The sequence below is a fragment of the Myotis lucifugus genome, unplaced genomic scaffold, assembly GCF_000147115.1.
Source record: "Myotis lucifugus unplaced genomic scaffold, Myoluc2.0 scaffold_2730, whole genome shotgun sequence".
NCBI lineage: Eukaryota > Metazoa > Chordata > Mammalia > Chiroptera > Vespertilionidae > Myotis > Myotis lucifugus.
Window position 1 is genome coordinate 1 of NW_005873778.1, and position 16,419 is coordinate 16,419.

At 61.3% G+C, this 16,419-nt stretch overlaps 1 long non-coding RNA gene across 2 annotated transcripts; it reads right to left on the reverse strand.

The window, feature by feature from the left end:
- Positions 1-5,277: 5,277 nt before the first annotated feature.
- On the reverse strand, positions 5,278-13,998 carry LOC106695753. 2 transcript variants are annotated; one of them, XR_001346784.2, is made up of 4 exons: positions 13,589-13,998; positions 10,352-10,482; positions 7,028-7,306; positions 5,278-5,686 (listed from the first exon to the last, which is right to left on the reverse strand). It is a non-coding gene; the product is annotated as an uncharacterized LOC106695753 (long non-coding RNA). The 2 variants fall into 2 exon arrangements; XR_001346785.2 differs by lacking the exon at positions 5,278-5,686 and adding an exon at positions 6,646-6,697.
- Positions 13,999-16,419: the final 2,421 nt, after the last annotated feature.

The window sequence follows — 16,419 nt, forward strand, 5'->3', positions numbered from 1 at the left end:
GAGTCCCACTCTTTGGAGTTTGGGGGTGAATTTTAACCAATTCACCTGGAAATTGAGGGGACATACCCCACCTCTGATTGCACTGCAGTATGTAACCCACCCCCCAAATGCCGGTGCTCCAACCCCCGTTATAGAAGTGAGGTTCCCTGTGGCCCAGGGACTGGGGTCCCTCCCAGGGTCTGCACCCCACCCTGTCACTGCATCTCCAGGGGCCTATGAGCCCCTCTGCAGCTCTGGGGGGTCTAGCTCATCCAGGGCACCCTGGCGTCCGAGCAGCTCCCCCACTCCTGCGAATGCCTGGGGACACGCCTGACCCCCGAGTCCCCGTGCAGCCTTCTCCCGTCCCACCCCAGGTCTGGGCGGCACGCTCCCAGTCTGGGCACGGGGACGCTGCTCTGTGGTCACCAGGGCCCTGGACAGCCTGTCCCCACGCGCTGGCCCCAAGCTGCCTGAAGGCCCAACTGACACGTCTCGCTCGGCCCGTGTGCCAGGCCAGGCCGGTGGCCTCCGCCTGCGGTTTGGACGCCCCACTCCATCCGCCCCCTTCGCCTGTGTGGGTCCCATTCATCCCTGTGTCTAGCTCTGTGTGCTATTCATCCGTGTGCTGGGCGCCTGCCCTCCGCCACCCAGGTGTCTGGGACGGCCCGCCCCCGTCTCCAGAGGGGCGTCCCCACCCAGACATGTCTTGGCCTGGACCCCACGAGTCAGAGTGTGGGGTCCTGTACCCCACAGGGTACCTGGGGTCCTGAAACCATTAGTGTGCGTGTGGGGTTCTGAACCCCGCTGTCGGAGTGTCAGAGGACCGCACCCCACTCCGCTGGAGAGCTGAGTTGGAGCCCACAGCCAGGTGCTCCTGAGGCACCGAGCACTAACAGACTGAACCCCATTCCCTGCAGAACTGGGGTGACCTCTATGTTACCTGTCCTCTCGGCCTTTCTGTAGCCAGGATGAGGGGTGCTCTGTTAGACTGCAAAACTGAGGACCTGGTACCCCAATAGTACGGGCAATACAGCCCCACACTCTGAGGGTCTGGGTGACACTCAGCATGGCACCGCTGGAAGCCACCACCTGAACCCCGAGAGGGTCGGGTAGCCTGGTTCCCCTGAGCAGACGGGGCTGGTCCCTGTCACCCCGAAGTCCTGGGTGCAGAAGCAGGTCTGGACCGCCCGGTCCGTCCTCCAGGTCCGAGGCAGCCCAGCCTCCTCGTGCCAGGCTCCAGCCTCCAGTCCTTGGCTCCGGGCCTCACCGTCTGGTCCACAGTTTTCTGAGTGTCTGGGCAGCCTGTACCCCCTCCTCCGTACGCCAACCTGACGGATACACAGCTCCCCAGTTCCCAGGGCCTCTGGGGGCGAAAGCCCTGCCGCCTGAGGTCCGGCGCCCCCTCCATCCGTGTTGCCCCACTTGCCTGCACTCCTGGGGCCACACTCCTGTCAGGGTCCTGGGTCACCCACACACCTGCCTCTCACGCCTGCCCACGTGAGCCGGGTCTCTGCCCACTCGTGATGCTGCCGGGCGGGCTACCCTCACCCCTCGAGCATCGGGCGAAGCTGCCCCAGTCCCCGGAGCTTTGCCGCCCTCATGCAGGGGCCTCGCGACCCCACTCCTGACCGTGAAGAGCTGACCCTGAACCCCAGGCCCACGTCCAGGCGACACGCCTGTGACCACCACGTGCAGATGCTCCCCGAATTGTCCGGGGTCCGGACGCGGCACCCGCCCCTGAGGGCCTGAATCACACAGAGGTCTACGTTGTGGGGTGCTCTGCGCCCCACTCACCGGGGACATCAGCAGCGTGTCCCCTCAGCGCCTGCACCCACCCCTCACGGCGGCCCTCGTCCAGGTCTGGGGCCCCCGCTGGCCAGTTCCAAGCCCGCCTTGTGCTTGGACGCTCGGCGCCCATTCACGGGTGTCCGGCCTGTGTGAGCCCATTCATCCCCCTCCCCCCGCGCCACCGGCTCCTGCGTGACTCCGGGCAGGCTGCGGCCCGTCCGCCCCCACCTCCAAGACAGTCTGTGCTTTGTCGTCCCTGTTCCAGGAACAGCCGCCGCAGGCCAGCAGGCACATTCCAGGGTTTGGCCGAGCGCCAACGCAAACCCGTTTGCTGGCATAGCAGCGAGAGGGGGCAGGGCGGGAGGCCGTGGCGGGGAGAGGGGGACCCTCCGGGTGGGACATGCGATCAAAGCCTTCCCTACATGGAGCGTGTCCTGGACGGGCTGCCAGCGGGGAGGGAGCGGCTGCGTGCAAATTCCAGACCCTCCACCGCCGCCCCTCCACCCCTCCACCCCTCCACCGCCCAGGCAGCCCCTCCGCCCGCCCATGGCCTCCCGGCCGCCAGACTCGTCCCCGTCAGCTCGGCAGGGCCCAGGGCCAGGCCAGGGGGTGGGGGGCAGAGGTGGGAGGTGGGTTTTCTACCTCGGGGACCACAGACAGACCCTGCTCCCCGCTGCCACGCTGGCCGACCACCTCCCCACTCGGCCCAGGGAGACGGGCCGGCTCCAGCACGCTGCCCCGTCGGGCCCTCTTCGGGGCGGGCTGCGCTCTGCCTGCACCGTCTCCCGCCTCTGCCAGGATGAGGTGGTGTGCCCCTGTGCCCCTTCCTGCCCGGGGGTCCCTGGGGCACAGGGAATTCGTTGTCCCGGCTCCCCAGAGCTGCCCTGTGAGCCAGGACAAGGGCCCCCTCTCTCGGACTCTCTGGGGGGGGCTGGTGTGTAGTCTCTGGAGGGACTGTCCCTCGGGATCTCCGCTGGCCGGTGTCCCCACAGGTGAGAGGACCCCTGTCCCCTCTCGTTCTCATTGGCCCTGGGACTGCCCACCTCCTGGGCCCTGCGCTTCCTCCACACTCGGAGCTCGGGGCCTGGCACCAGCCTGTCCCTCCCCCGCCCCCCCCCCCGCCAGCCACCCCTCCCCGGCCCCCAGGGCCGTGCAGAACGCCCAGGAGCCCCTCCAAGTAGGTGTGAGGGCCGTGGGGCGGCGAGGCTTTCCTGCCCCTGTGGGCTGGGTGGGCTGCGCTGAATCTGGCCCGAGGGACACTGGGCCCCGGCACCAGGCTGGACCATGGGCTGTGGGTGTGGACAGGCCCTGGAGGGGGTCTGGAGGCCACTTCCAGGGCCAGCCATGCAGCAGACGGCCCATCGGGGTCACTCTGGTGCTCGTGATGCCAGGCGAAACCTGTCAAGTGGGGACGGGGGCCCCCCGAGCCTACAGTGACGAGACAGCTCCCATTTGCCAGGACCCCAAGGGACCACGTGTGGCCCCTGAGCAAGCGCTGGGGAGCTCATCACAGAGAACTAGGAACGAGCCAGGGCCCCCCCAGTGCCCCCAGAGTCCCCAAAGCTCCGGAGAGGGTGTCCCGTTCCAGGCCTGCAGCTCTCCCCACTCAGGCTCGGGGCTCCTCCGGGCCCTGGCTGGGCCCCCCACTCTGCTGCTGGTGGTCTGCAGGTGACAGCTGAGAGCCGGGGAGCCCAGGACTCAGCCCCCGACATGTCCCCTCGGTGGGCCTTTCTCACTCCCGGTGGCCACCCCCAGGGCAGCCAGGGGCCTGGGACCCTCGACCAGCCCGTCAGCACGCCTCGGCCTCGGAGGCTGGCACCGTAGGGCCAGGGCTCAGGTGGCCAGGTGACCGCGGGAGGAAGACGAGATCAGCCAGGTTCCAAGCTCCCCCTGCTGTCCGGCTGCTGCTGGAGGCGGCTGACCTGCTCCCACCGACCCCGCTGCCTCCCTGCCAGCCCGCCCGGCTCCGCCCGCCCTGCCCAGCCCCGTGCAGCCCAGCCGGAGGCCCTGGCAGGCATGTGGGCACTCCCTCTGCACACGGGCTTCCCCCCTGGGCCCCTCCGCAGCCCCCCCGACCTGGCCTCCTCGTCCTGGAGGGCCCATCCCGGGAGCCCTGACTCCAGACCTTTCTGACCGAAGCCCCTCTCAGTGGAGTCGCCACGCTGACCCCCTTCCTGGATTCGGGGCCCCTCCTGGCACCTGGTCAGCACAGTAACCTCCCCCCGGCCCCTCAGTCCCCTCAGCCCCCTCACTTGTCCAGGAGGGAGGGCGGGTCCTCGGGAAAAAGCTACAGCTTCCTGACCTCACACCTGCCCTGACCCCACCCCAGAGGGTCACCTGAGTCCTGGTCGCAGGGCAGCAAAGGCCCCTGAGGGAGGCACAAGGACATCTCCCAGCGCCCAGGACAGGCCGGGACAAGGGGGTCCAAGGGCCAGGAGCTCCCCGATGCCCTGGGGAAGCAGGGTGGGGCCGAGAGATGGAGAGAGAGGTGACAGGTGGGGCTGGGGACACCTGAGCTCCGGGCACCAGGGGACACCTGCGTTTCCGTGGGTCTCAGCTGGGTGCGTGGAGACACGGGTCCCTCCGCCCGTAGGCAGGCAGCACCGAGCAGCTTGGCTGAGCGTCCCCCACCTGCACCCTCCTCTGTCCCTGGGTTGTGGCAGCGCTACCTGCAGGGCTGCTGGGACTCAGGGGCTCCCGTGACGAGGGCACGGCATCTCTTGTAAAGAACATTCCTGTCCTGCCAGGCCGGCGTGGCTCTCGGGTTGAGCATCGACCTATGAACCAGGAGGTTTGATTCCCGGTCAGGCCACAGGCCCGGGTGGTGGGCTCGATCCCCAGTGTGGGGTGTGCAGGAGGCAGCCAATCGATGATTCTCTCTCATCATTGAAGTTTCTGTCTCTCCCTCTCCCTTCCTCTCTGAAATCCTATATAATAAAGGTCTAATATGCTGCGTCCGACCCTTCATTCTACTGTTCTATCAATCGCTATGATGCACACTGACCACCAGGGGGCAGACGCTCCGACCAGTAGGTGAGCTTGCTGCTGGGATCCAGCGGATTGGGACCGGGATTGGGACCGGGAGAGACGGCCAGACCCGCCCTGGAGCCCTCCTGTGGTCCCTCCCCGGCCTCTAACATATTTCTTCTAATTAATTCCCGTTTAATGTGCATGAATCATCATTGAGGTTTCTGTCTCTCCCCTCTCCCTTCCTCTCTGAAATCAATAAAAATATATTTTTTAAAAAAGCAATGTCTCCGGACACTGCCATCTGTCCTTGGGAGACAGAATCTCTCTCTCTCTCTCTCTCTCTCTCTTTCTCTCTCTCTCTCTCTCTCTCTCTCTCTCTCTCTCTCTCTCTCTCTCTCACACACACACACACACACACACACACACACACGCCCAGACCACTGTCCTGGAGCCGCTAGCTCACCTGGGCTTACAAATCGACAATTTCCCAAATCTGGCCTTTCCGCAGCATTTATTTCTAAGAATCCTCCTCCGTGCCTCTCAGACTCGTATGTATCTCACCAAGAACTTGTGAATTCAGACATTTGTCTAAATATAGCTCCCGTGTGTAGTCCTTTTCCGCGGCCGTGCAGCACTGACCAGAGGCCGGAAGGCATTTCTGGCGTCCAGCGTTCGGAGTGACTCAGCCGGGCCTCTGCCCGCCACCCAGGCTGAGCTCAGGAGATTTGGGCCGGGTCCTCGTCGGGACGCCCCACCCCCCAGGGGGTCCGGGCAGGGCGTTGGCAGGATTCATGTCCACACAGTTGCAGAGTCCTGGTCTGATGTCTGCAGAGAAGGGCCTGCCTGAAGGTCACCTCTACCAGGAAGCCCTCCTGGACTCACTCAGCATCCACAGATGAGGGGCGGCACATCACCTTCATTTTTGCCCTCGTCTCTTTTTTTTTTCCTTCTTTCTTTTTAAAAATTTTTATTGATGTCAGAGAAGAAGGGAGAGGGAGAGAGAGAAAGAAACATCAGTGATAAGAGAATCATGGATCGGCTGTCTCCTGCACGCCCCCCACTGGGGATCGAGCCTGCAACCCGGGCCTGTGCCCTTGACTGGAATCAAACCGTGACCTCCTGGTTCCTAGGTCAACGCTCAGCCACTGAGCCGCGCCAGCCGGCTGCCCTCGACTCTTAGTGAGAAGTGAGTCACAGGCGCCACCCACACCAAAGGGAGGATGCGGGTTGGGTACCGGGTGACTCTCGGGGGCACTTGAGGGTGCGCTTGCCACGGGGCGTGTCAGGCCGGCACAGTACTTACCCCAGCCGGCGACCACCGGCAGACGTGAGCCGGGCCTCTGGCTCCAGAGCCTCACTCGCACCCGTCCGCTGCCCTGTCCCCCACCATCCGCGGATTCTGTTCAAATCCCACGTTCTGTTGTTAAATCGTGGGTCTCTCTGAACGATTTCGCGTGGGGTACGAGCTAACTCATCTCCCCCCCGGCTGTGAATTAATTTGACATTTTCCTCCTCGCTCCCCTCCAGGGGACGCCACCCGCACTCAGCCCGCCGGCTCTTCCGCTCCGTTCCCAGGGAACTGATTTATTCCCGTGGCTTTGAATGCCAGGTACGCGGCCCCCACATCCTGACCGCCCCCACCCAGACCCGCTCTGCCCTCACAGGTGCCCCTCTGCCCTCAGATGTCCAGCTCGGCCAGGGGCAGCCCTGCCCCCTCCCTTCCCTCACAGCCACACCGAATCTGCCAGCAGACTGTGTGGTAGGTTCTCACTCAAAACACAAATGTGCCGGCCGGTGTGGCTCAGAGGTTGAGCACTGACCTAGGAATCAGGAGGTCAGGGTTCGATTCCTGGTCAGGGCACAGGCCCGGGTTGTGGGCTCCATCCCCAGTGTGAGGAGTGCAGGAGGCAGCCGGTCCATGATGGTCTCTCATCCTTGATGTCTCTATCTCCCTTCCTCTCTGAAATGAATAAAAATATATTTATCAAAAAAACACACCAAAAAAGAACCCTGCAAATGTGTCCAGAGTCTGCTGGCTCCCTCGACGAGCTGTCTACCCCTTGAGTACCCCGGGTGTCCAGGGAGAGGGGAGAGGGTCTCACCACTGGCCTCTGAGGCCGAGATCGGGGTCACGGGGCCCCCAGGAAGCCCGGGGCTGTGCTACGTGACGGTGCAGAGACAACAGGGTCGCTTGGCTCGGGTGAGGTTTGCTCTCCTCTCCTAGGGCCGCCGCTGGGAGCCGCTGCACAAGCCGTGCCGCTGCCGCTCCGTCCAGGGGATGCCGACTCACCCAGGCCCACGGCTGCCACACTCCTCTTCCCTCAGGCTGAGGAGGTGCTGGGGGGGTGGGGTGAGCCACGCAGGATGCATCGAGGTGGACGTGGGCCCCAGGCCCCGCTGGGATCCGTGCCTCCTGCTCCAAACACGTGCTGTCCACCTGCCCCGTCTCCTCCGTGAGAGCCCATCTCCTGTGCTCGCTCCCCGTAAATCTCCGAGGCCCGGAGGCAGAGCCAGGCAGATGCCGGGGTCTTTGTTCTCAGATGAGTTGTGGCCAGAACTTCAAAACGTCCTAAGGAAGTGAGAGCAGGAAGAGAAACATCTGGGAGACGGCTGCTTCCCCGACACCCCTCCATCCCGAAACCAGCGGGGAATGTGGGGAATAAAACACATTGCGTGACATCAGGCAGCAGGGCAGGGGTCCCTGGGGCGGGGGATGGTGGGGGGGGGGCGCACCCATCCGCCTGGAGAGGGTTTCCAGGCGCAGATGGCGCCTGACAGTCGGCTGAGCTAAGCCGACCTCGGAGCCCAGGGAGGTCACACGCTGGAGGTCACACAGTGGAGGTCACATGGTGGGTCCCGGGGTGGGCAGAGCCGCCGGGAGAGCCCCAGGCACCGTGAGGATCCCTTGCAAGTTTTCAGCTGCTAGGATGGGTGAATGCACGGGAAAACCGCCCTGAGATGGGGACAGACGCCTGACAGAGCGGAGGGAACAAAACTCAGAGCTCCCAGCACTGGGAACGCTCGGCCCTCAACCCAACGGTGGGAACCTCGGAGCTCACAGGGGCTGGGCAGAGCCCCCAGGAGGCCTGGCCTCCTCGGAGGGAAAGACCAGCTCCGGGCGAAGGCTGCGCCGCTTCTGTTAGTGAGGCTCCTGCACTGAGACGCGGGCAGCCCGGCCGGCGTGTGAACCGGGAGGTCAGGGTTCGATCGGTCAGGGCACATGCTGGGGGTGGGGGGGGGGCCTCCATCAGCAGTGTGGGGCGTGCAGGAGGCAGCCAATCCATGACTCTCTCTCACCACTGATGTTTCTCTCGCTCTCCCTCTCCCTTCCTCTCTGAGATCAATAGAAATATATTTTTAAAAAAGACTGAAATAAAGAAGTTCTTGGTCACTGAGACGGAGGAGCCCTGGAGCAAGAAGCTGAGAGTAACCGCACCGACCGCACCAGGAAAACACCCTGGCTCCCAGGACGGCAGGAGCCGAGCGCTCTGTCCACAGGATCCCCCTGGGAGAGCAGCCTGAGCGCCAGGGGAGGGGGCAGCCCACCGCTCCCTGCATGTCAGCCTCAGCCAAGAACTGCGGATGCAAACGGGGCCACACGCTGCACCCGACAGGCTCCGGAGAGGCCTGCATGGCGGCCCCCCACCTCAGAGACCGAAGGAACCCACAGGAGGGCGGGAACGTAAACACTCCGGGGCAGCAAGCCCCCCGCGGCCTGCAGTCCCCTCGACACGAGCCAACCTCTACCTTAAGAGAGTCCTCGCCCGTCCTGTGCCTGGACGGTGACCTGCCTTTGAGATGTCAGAGACCCACCAGAGCCGGAGCCCTCAGGGCCCTTGGTCGGGGCAGACACAGGCCACCAGGGACCAGCTACAGTTCTCAGACACAAATCCTGCTCTGTTCACCGCGACGGCTTTGTTCTGATTAAAGAAGGCGCGTTCTAACCCGGGGACCTGGGAGTCAACCTCGGAATGTGGACCCTCTCCTCCTGCCCAGCTGGGCAGGTTAACCCCTTGTTGCCCACACGATGGAGCCGCCCACATGGCCTGTGACCTGGAACCATCACACCCATTCTTACTCCCTTTGCCGGCTGCCCCAGGAGTCTTGTCCGGCCCCATGTAAGCAGCTTGCGGTGGGCGCAGGGCAGCGGTCTGTGGATGGCCTGCTGCCGGCAGGATTGGAACACACGCTCGTGGATGAGCTCCTAACTGGCCTCAGGTAGTGACAGCGCCCGGACCCCCTGCTGGTGTGGTTTCACCCCCGTTGGTATCTTGCTCCCTGCACACCTTCCCCATGTGCAGGAAATGTCAGTAACTCCCCACCCTGGAAAAGATGTGCTTCTCGGGTTTGCTCTTGTTTTTGTTAAGCCTCACCCGAGGATATTTTTCCGTTGATTTTTAGAGAGAGTTGAAGAGAGAGGGAAAGACAGAGAGAAACATCGATGTGAGAGAAACACATCAATTGGTTGCCTCCTGCACGCGCCCGACCAGGCCCCGGGCCGGGGAGGAGCCTGCAACCGAGGTACTAGGTGGACTGGTTAATAATGCGGATTTTTTTCAATAGATGGAGTTACACATATGATGATATATATGCGATTTGATATGCATGTTATTTTGTTGTATTGACAGCAAGCTTCAAAACTTCCAATTTTCTGAAGGTGTTAACATCAGATATTTTTACGCTTAAAAATGTCAAATTTCCAAATGCCAAAAAAAGAGCACTTGCGGGAAGTTTTAATTCATTCCTTTATTTTGAAGAAAAGAGCTGCTGAAAGTGATCGTATACTTCGGGAAGCTTATGGTGAACATGCTTCAGCTCAAGATACTTGTGAACGCTGGTTTAAACGCTTTAAAGGTGGTGATTTCGACGTGAAAGACAAAGAACGTCCAGGTCAACCGAAAAAGTTGGATTCGGGGCCCAGCTGGGAGGCCGATTGCGGATGACTGGCCTCCAGACCAACAATGACAAGCATTATTGGATGAAGATGCGTGTCAAACTCAAAAACAACTTGCAGAAAGATTAAACGTTGCTCAGCAAACAATTTCCGATCGTTTACAGGCAATGGGAAGGATCTTAAAGGAAGGAAAATGGGTGCCACATCAACTGGACAAAAGACAAATGCTCTTTTTTGGCATTTAGAAATTCGACATTTTTAAGCATAAAAATGATGTTAACACCTTCAGAAAATTTGACATATGAGGTTTTGAAGCTTATTGTCAATACAACAAAATAGCATACATATCAAATCGCATATATGTCAACATATATGTAACTCCATCTATTGAAAAAAATCCGCATTAACCGGTTCACCTAGTATGTGCCCTTGACCGGAATCGAACCCGGGATCCTTCAGTCCACAGGCCGACACTCTATCCACTGAGCCAAACCGGCCAGGGCTCTCAGGTTTCCTCGTGATCCAGTCCCAGAGCTTTCCCCGCTCTGCTTTCTCCGCCCCCTTAATCTACCACCACGGACTGCATGTGACCCCCCTCGCGCCTCGGCTTTTATTCTAATTGCAACCGTTTTCCGGAGCGTTTTCTCAAGCCGCAGAGTTTGGTCGTCAGTCTGGCTCTAGTGAACACACCGAAATCCTGCAGGTTTGGGTGTTTCTTACCTCGAAGGACCCGGCCTCGGCCTCTGGGTCTGCCCAGAACTGGTGAGCATGAACGCGGCTGTTGGGCGGCTGCACTGGTGCTTACATTCGAGCAGGAGGAAGTCCTCAAACCAATTGCCTCAATTCCCACCCTAGGAAATCAGAAAAGAGAAACACAAATCAAATCTACAGTGAGAGGAAGGAAGAAAGGAAGGAAGGAAGGAGGGAGGGAGGGAGGGAAGGAGGGAAGAAAAAGATGATGCAGGAGTAGAAACCTATGAGGTAGAAGACAGAAAACCAATGAAACTATCTAGTCAGATTTATTCAGAAAGAAACGAGAGAAGATACAAATCATCGACATCAGGAATGAGGTAGGAGTGATCATTGCAGATCCTACAAAAAAGGAATAAGAGAAGTCAGCCCGGCCGGCGTGGCTCAGGGGTTGACTATGAACCAGGTCACGGTTCAATTCCCGGTCGGGGCACAGGCCTGGGTTGCAGGCTCCATCCCCAGTGTGGGGCGCGCAGGAGGCAGCTGATCGATGATTCTCTTTCATCACTGAAATTTCTACCACCCTCTCTGAAATCAATAAAAATATATATATATATTTTTATAAATGAAGGTTTACAGGGCAAAAGCGGGGCCTACAGATCGAGAAGCTGGACTGCTGAGGGGAAATCACCTCCCCTTGGGGAAGGCAGGGGTCTTATCAGCCAAAGATCAGACGGATGGGCCCCGCCCGCCCCTCTCCCTGCCCCTGAGTCATTGCTCCAAAGAGGGGGGCATCACAGCCCCCAACCCGTTTATCCAGCTGCCCGGGAGGGGCTGGGTGCCACAGGGGAGCTGGCATCCCTGAGAGCCGGCGGGCACTGACCGCCAGCCATGGGCCCACCCCTGGGCACAGGACCCCGTGTCCCGTGGGCGGAGGGTGGGGAGCTGCGGGGAGACTGATAAGGTCAGTTCCGGGAGCCGAGGCAGAGCAGGTTCTCCCGGGAGTGGAGGCCTCCCCTGGGCTCACGGGCACACCTCTGCACCCCCTCCGAGAGGTCGGGACAGGGTGGCCGGGCCCTGCCCTCTGGGGGCCAGCGATGTGGGCACCCCCTCCCCGTGGCTCTGCAAGGACATCTCTGGGTCGAGGCGGGCATGGAGGCGAGATGGCCCGGCCCAGCCCGGCCGGCCGTGTGGTGTGGAGCGAGGTCAGCTGTGGCCGCAGCGGGTGAGGTGAGTGCAGAGGTGTGGGTGGTGCCCTCTCCCCAGGGGCCTCCAGCTGCCAAGGCACAAGCCGTGCCTTTGTTCTGTGGACACTTGCAGGGCCCGGGAGCACTTAGGCAAGGCCACCGCATTGCTCAATCCCCGCACTCACCGAGCCTGCTCGCTCGCAAAACAGGCCAGCAGCGGACCGGCCGGGTGAGTCGGCAGAGCAATCCGACCCCACAGGCTGCCTGGCCCGGCAACTCACCCGTCCCCAGGGCCCAGCTCACTCAACCAGCCCCACGGCCTCCCCTCCCACAGCCCTGCGAGCCTCCCCAAGTCCAGCACCCACCCATCCTACCCCAGCCCCTCCGCTTAACCCCCGGGTGTCCCCCTCGGATGCTGGGCTCCGGATGCCTGCCCCTCCCCCGCTTCTCACCCTGCCCACCTGCCCTGGCCTTTGTGCAGGTTCCAGGCCAGGCTCTGGCAGCTGACTCCGTCCCTCTCCCTCCCTTGGCCTTGTCCTGACTTTGCCCAGAGGTACAATGTCCTTGGGGACAGCTCTCTCTGCAGTCCAGCCACCGGCACCGCCCACGCTCTGGGCCCCCAACCGAAGTCCTGTCCTCTCCCTAATGTTCTCTGTGTCGACACAGGGCACCCCCGTTCTGACCCCCAGGCCTGTGCCCATGTGACCTCACAGGGCAAAGGGGGCTTTGCAGATCTGGCTGTGGACCCTGAAAGGGAGGAGGACCCTGGGTGACCCAGTGGAATCACAGGGGTCCCTGGGAAAAGGAGGCAGGCGGGGGGGGGGGCGGTCAGAGGCACGGCAGGGCCATGCGCCCAGGACGCAGCCTCCCCAGGAGCTGGAAAGGCAGGAGGTGGGGTCTGCCCTGGAGCCTCCGGGAGGACTGGCCAGCAGCACCTTGGTTCCAGCTGGGAGGCCGATTGCGGACGACTGGCCTCCAGACCACAAGAGGATGACGCCGTGTTGTTTTAGCCACTCCACCTGTGGTCCTTCGTCATGGCAGCCGCAGGGCCCTGGCAGGCAGTGCTGTTTGCCCAGTGACTCACTCCTCTTCCTCACACTCCCCGTGCCCACCACTTCCTAGTATGTCGTCACTTCCCTTCGTTTCCCATTTCTTCAGGGATGGATCCAAGGTTCCAGGTCCCTCCCCTTTCCCACGTGTCCACACTGAGGAGGAGGGGACTGCTCGGGGGTTGGGGGCCCCTGTCCTTCCTTTCTGTTCAATGTCCCTGCGGTAACTCGGGCCCTCACCCCAGGGCCTGCACACCAAACCTCAGCCACCTCCCACCCCCAGAGGCCTTTCGCCCAGCCCCTCCTCCCTGAGTACCCCCGAAACAGTCACCAACCCCCCCCCCTGCTTGGCCCACCGCCACCTGCCTGGCTCACAACCCCCCACAGCACCTCTCAGGGAAGCCTTTCCCATACCTGCCTGTATTGGTCAGGATTCTCCAGAGAGACAGCGTGCTTATCTATCTGTCTGTCCATTCATGCTTCCATCATCCACCCATCCATCTACCCATCATCCATCCCTCTTTCCATCCATCCATCCATCATCCATCCATCTATGCATCCACCCACCCATCCATCCATCATCCATCCATGTATCCACCCATCCATCCATCCATCCATCCATCTACCCATCCATCCATCATCCCTCATCCACCCATCCATCCATCCATCCACCCACCTATCCATCCATCCATCCATCCATCCACCCATCCATCCATCTATCCGTTCATCCATCCATCATCCATCCCTCTTTTTATCCATCATCCATCCATCCATCCACACATCAATCCATCATCCATCTATACATCTTCCATCCATCCTTCCACCATCTCTCCATCCACCAACCCACCACCTATACACCTTCTATCCATCTATCTTTCCTTTCATCTATCCATCCATCATCCATCCATCCATCCATCCATCCATCCATCTGTCTGTCCATCTATCCATTCATCCATCTATCATCCATCATCCATCCCTCTTTCCATCCATCATCCATCATCTAGAGAGATAATTTGAAGGGATTGGCTCACGTGACTGTGGGTCCTGCTGGCTGGAGCCCCAGGAAGCTGAGGTTGCAGCTCCAGTCAGAAGGCGTCTGGAGGTAGAATTCCTTCGCCCTCGCGGATCTCAGTCTTTTCTCAAGGCTGCAGCTGACTGGCTGAGGCCCACCACGCGATGGAGGGCGATCTGCTTCAGTCCAAGCCTGCTGACTGGAGCTGTCAATCACATGTGAAGGTCACCTTCACAGAAACACCCAGAACGTTGGACCAAGTAGCTGGGCACCACGACCGGCCGAGTTAACACCCCGTGGCTGCCCATCCTCCCCTCATCTGCACTCGCCTCGGGCACCTCTGTCCTCTGCCGCCCAGAGCAGGGCAGCCTCTGTGCTCGCACCCGAGCCTGTCGCCAAGTGGCAGAAAATGCAGGACACAGACCCCAAGGGCAGGGGCCGGGCTGCACCTCGAGAGCTCTGTGCAGCTCACCCAACCTCAAACCCGCCACCACAATGTGCCCCCTGAGCCCCAACACCCCCCACACCTCAGGCTTCAGGCCTCGTGGGGCCCCGAAGAGGGGTTCCCTGCGTGCCCGGTTTGTCTCCCCAGTGAATTGGGGTAGAGGCAGCTATGCCCTCCCGGGCCCCCCACAGCCTGGCCAAGTGTATGTCTGCCTCAGGCATTCCTGGGGTTCCCCATGTGGCTGCCAGACCCCCCAAACCACTTCCCAAGGGCAGCCATGATGGAGGAAGGCCATGGCTCTGAGCTCAATCCTTGGCCCTGGGGTGCTTACTCCAGAGGGCTTGTGAACCACTAGGACCCTGGTCTCCTTTTCATCAGCATCTAGACCAGGGGTGGGCAAACTTTTTGACTCGAGGGCCACAATGGGTTCTTAAACTGGACCGGAGGCCGGAACAAAAGCATGGATGGAGTGTTTGTGTGAACTAATATAAATTCAAAGTAAACATCATTACATAAAAGGGTACAGTCTTTTTTTTTTTTTAGTTTTATTTATTTCAAATAGGCCGGATCCGGCCCGCGGGCCATAGTTTGCCCACAGCTGATCTAGACTGAAGCCCTGAGATATGGTTCTGTTCTCAAAGCCTCTGAGCTTTGTCTCTATCTCAGCACAATCCACCAGTGTGTGCGTGTGCGTGTGCGTGCGTATGTGTGTGCCTGTATGTGTGTGTGGGGGGGTGTTGAGGGGGTGGTGACTTCACAGCTCAGCAGGTCCACCACCGACTGAAGAAAGCAAGTGTCCCTGCAGCACCCGGGCTCCTCTCGATGCCCCCAAAACGCCAGGCCCGCCGCAGCTCCCTGCTGGTGGGGAGTCGGCCCCACACTGGGCACAGGTTTGGGACGTTGGTGGCTGGGGCTCAGGGGAGAAGCCAAGGCCCAGTGGAGAGGACACGCGGACTGGGCTCCAGCCCTTGTGGGCCTGGACGCTGGGCCTCCCTGCCGTGCAGAGAGCTGCACTGAGGTGTGGGGCAGTGGCCCGGGTGGGAAGCCCTGAGTGACAGCGGGGAGGGGGGTGGGCTGGCCCCTGTTCGGTAGAACCCGAAGGGCACGAGGCCAAGCCAGGTCCTGTCCGGCAGGGCACCCAGAACGCCCCCTCCTGGACCAGCCGAGCCTGGCATTCCCCCTGCTCCACCCCCTGTGCCCGTCACCCTCCCCCTGCCCTAAGGGTGCCAGCCACTCTCAGCCCACCCTCCCCCACCAACTCAGGCCCCGTCCAAGGAGCTGACCCGAAGCTAATTCCCTCAATGGCCTCCTCCACCGCAGAACTAATGTCCTGGGCCTGTGGCTGGGGCCCAGGGAGCTGCACCCCCACTTCCTCCTGGCTCCGAGGGCTGAGGTGGGGTGACTCAGGCCCAATTGGAGGGCAGGGCAGGGAGGGCAGCCCAGCAGGCATGACTCAGCTTCTTAGCCGTTCCCCCACCCACCTCCTGGGAGGACCTGTCACGACGACTTCCCACCCGGCACCCAGAGCAGCCCCGGCCCAGGCCACCCTGCAGCCCAGCCCCCTGTGCACCCACAGACCTTTCCTCATCTCGGGGCACCAGGAAACCAGGAAACCACAGGCTCAGAGCTGCAGCTGAGGGCGTGGCCAGCACACGCTCCTCCCGGGCTGCTGGGGGTCTCGGGGCCTCCGGGTGACACCCAGCCCCAGGGCAGGGGCCCAGGGCAGAGAAGAGACTGCCACCAGTTGGGACCCCTTCCCTCCTCCCTGAGGGACAGAGGGACAGAGGCGAGAGAAGGGCCAGCAGCCGCAGCCCCAGCTCCGCGTCCACTGTGTGTGCTGGGGTTTGGTCCTTCTCAAAGTCTGTCGCCTCCAGTTGTGTGAATCTGATGAATGATTAACCTCGCTCCAGGCGCCTTCCGCCTTCCGTCTGGGGCCATTGTCAGCGCTGCTGCGCGCACATCCTCGTACCTGACCTGGTGACTGGGGACACTGCGCTGTGGGTGTCTGTCCCTCGAAGAGGTGCCGCTGGCCGGGGGCAGCTCGGGACCAGCTTTTGCGGACGGGGCACACGGCTCCCAAAGTGCTTGTGCCAATTCGCCGTCCAGCCGGCCGCTCACTCCATCGCTCTGTCCCGACCATGTGCTTCCCAGCATCTCCACGCAGCGTCCTGGCGGGTGTGCCGGGCGAGCAGCTCCCGTCTGCACCTCCTGAGGACGAATGCAGACACCACCTCCACACGCCACCGGGCGCCTGGCTTCCCTTGCCCGTTGCTTTTTTGTTTTTTTTCTTTTTCTATTGGGTTGTCTATCTTTTATCAGCTTGCGGTTCTTCTTTACTTTACACACCATTGCTGGTCGGACACCTGAGGCGTGTTCTCCATCCCGTAGCTCGCCTTTCACTCTCC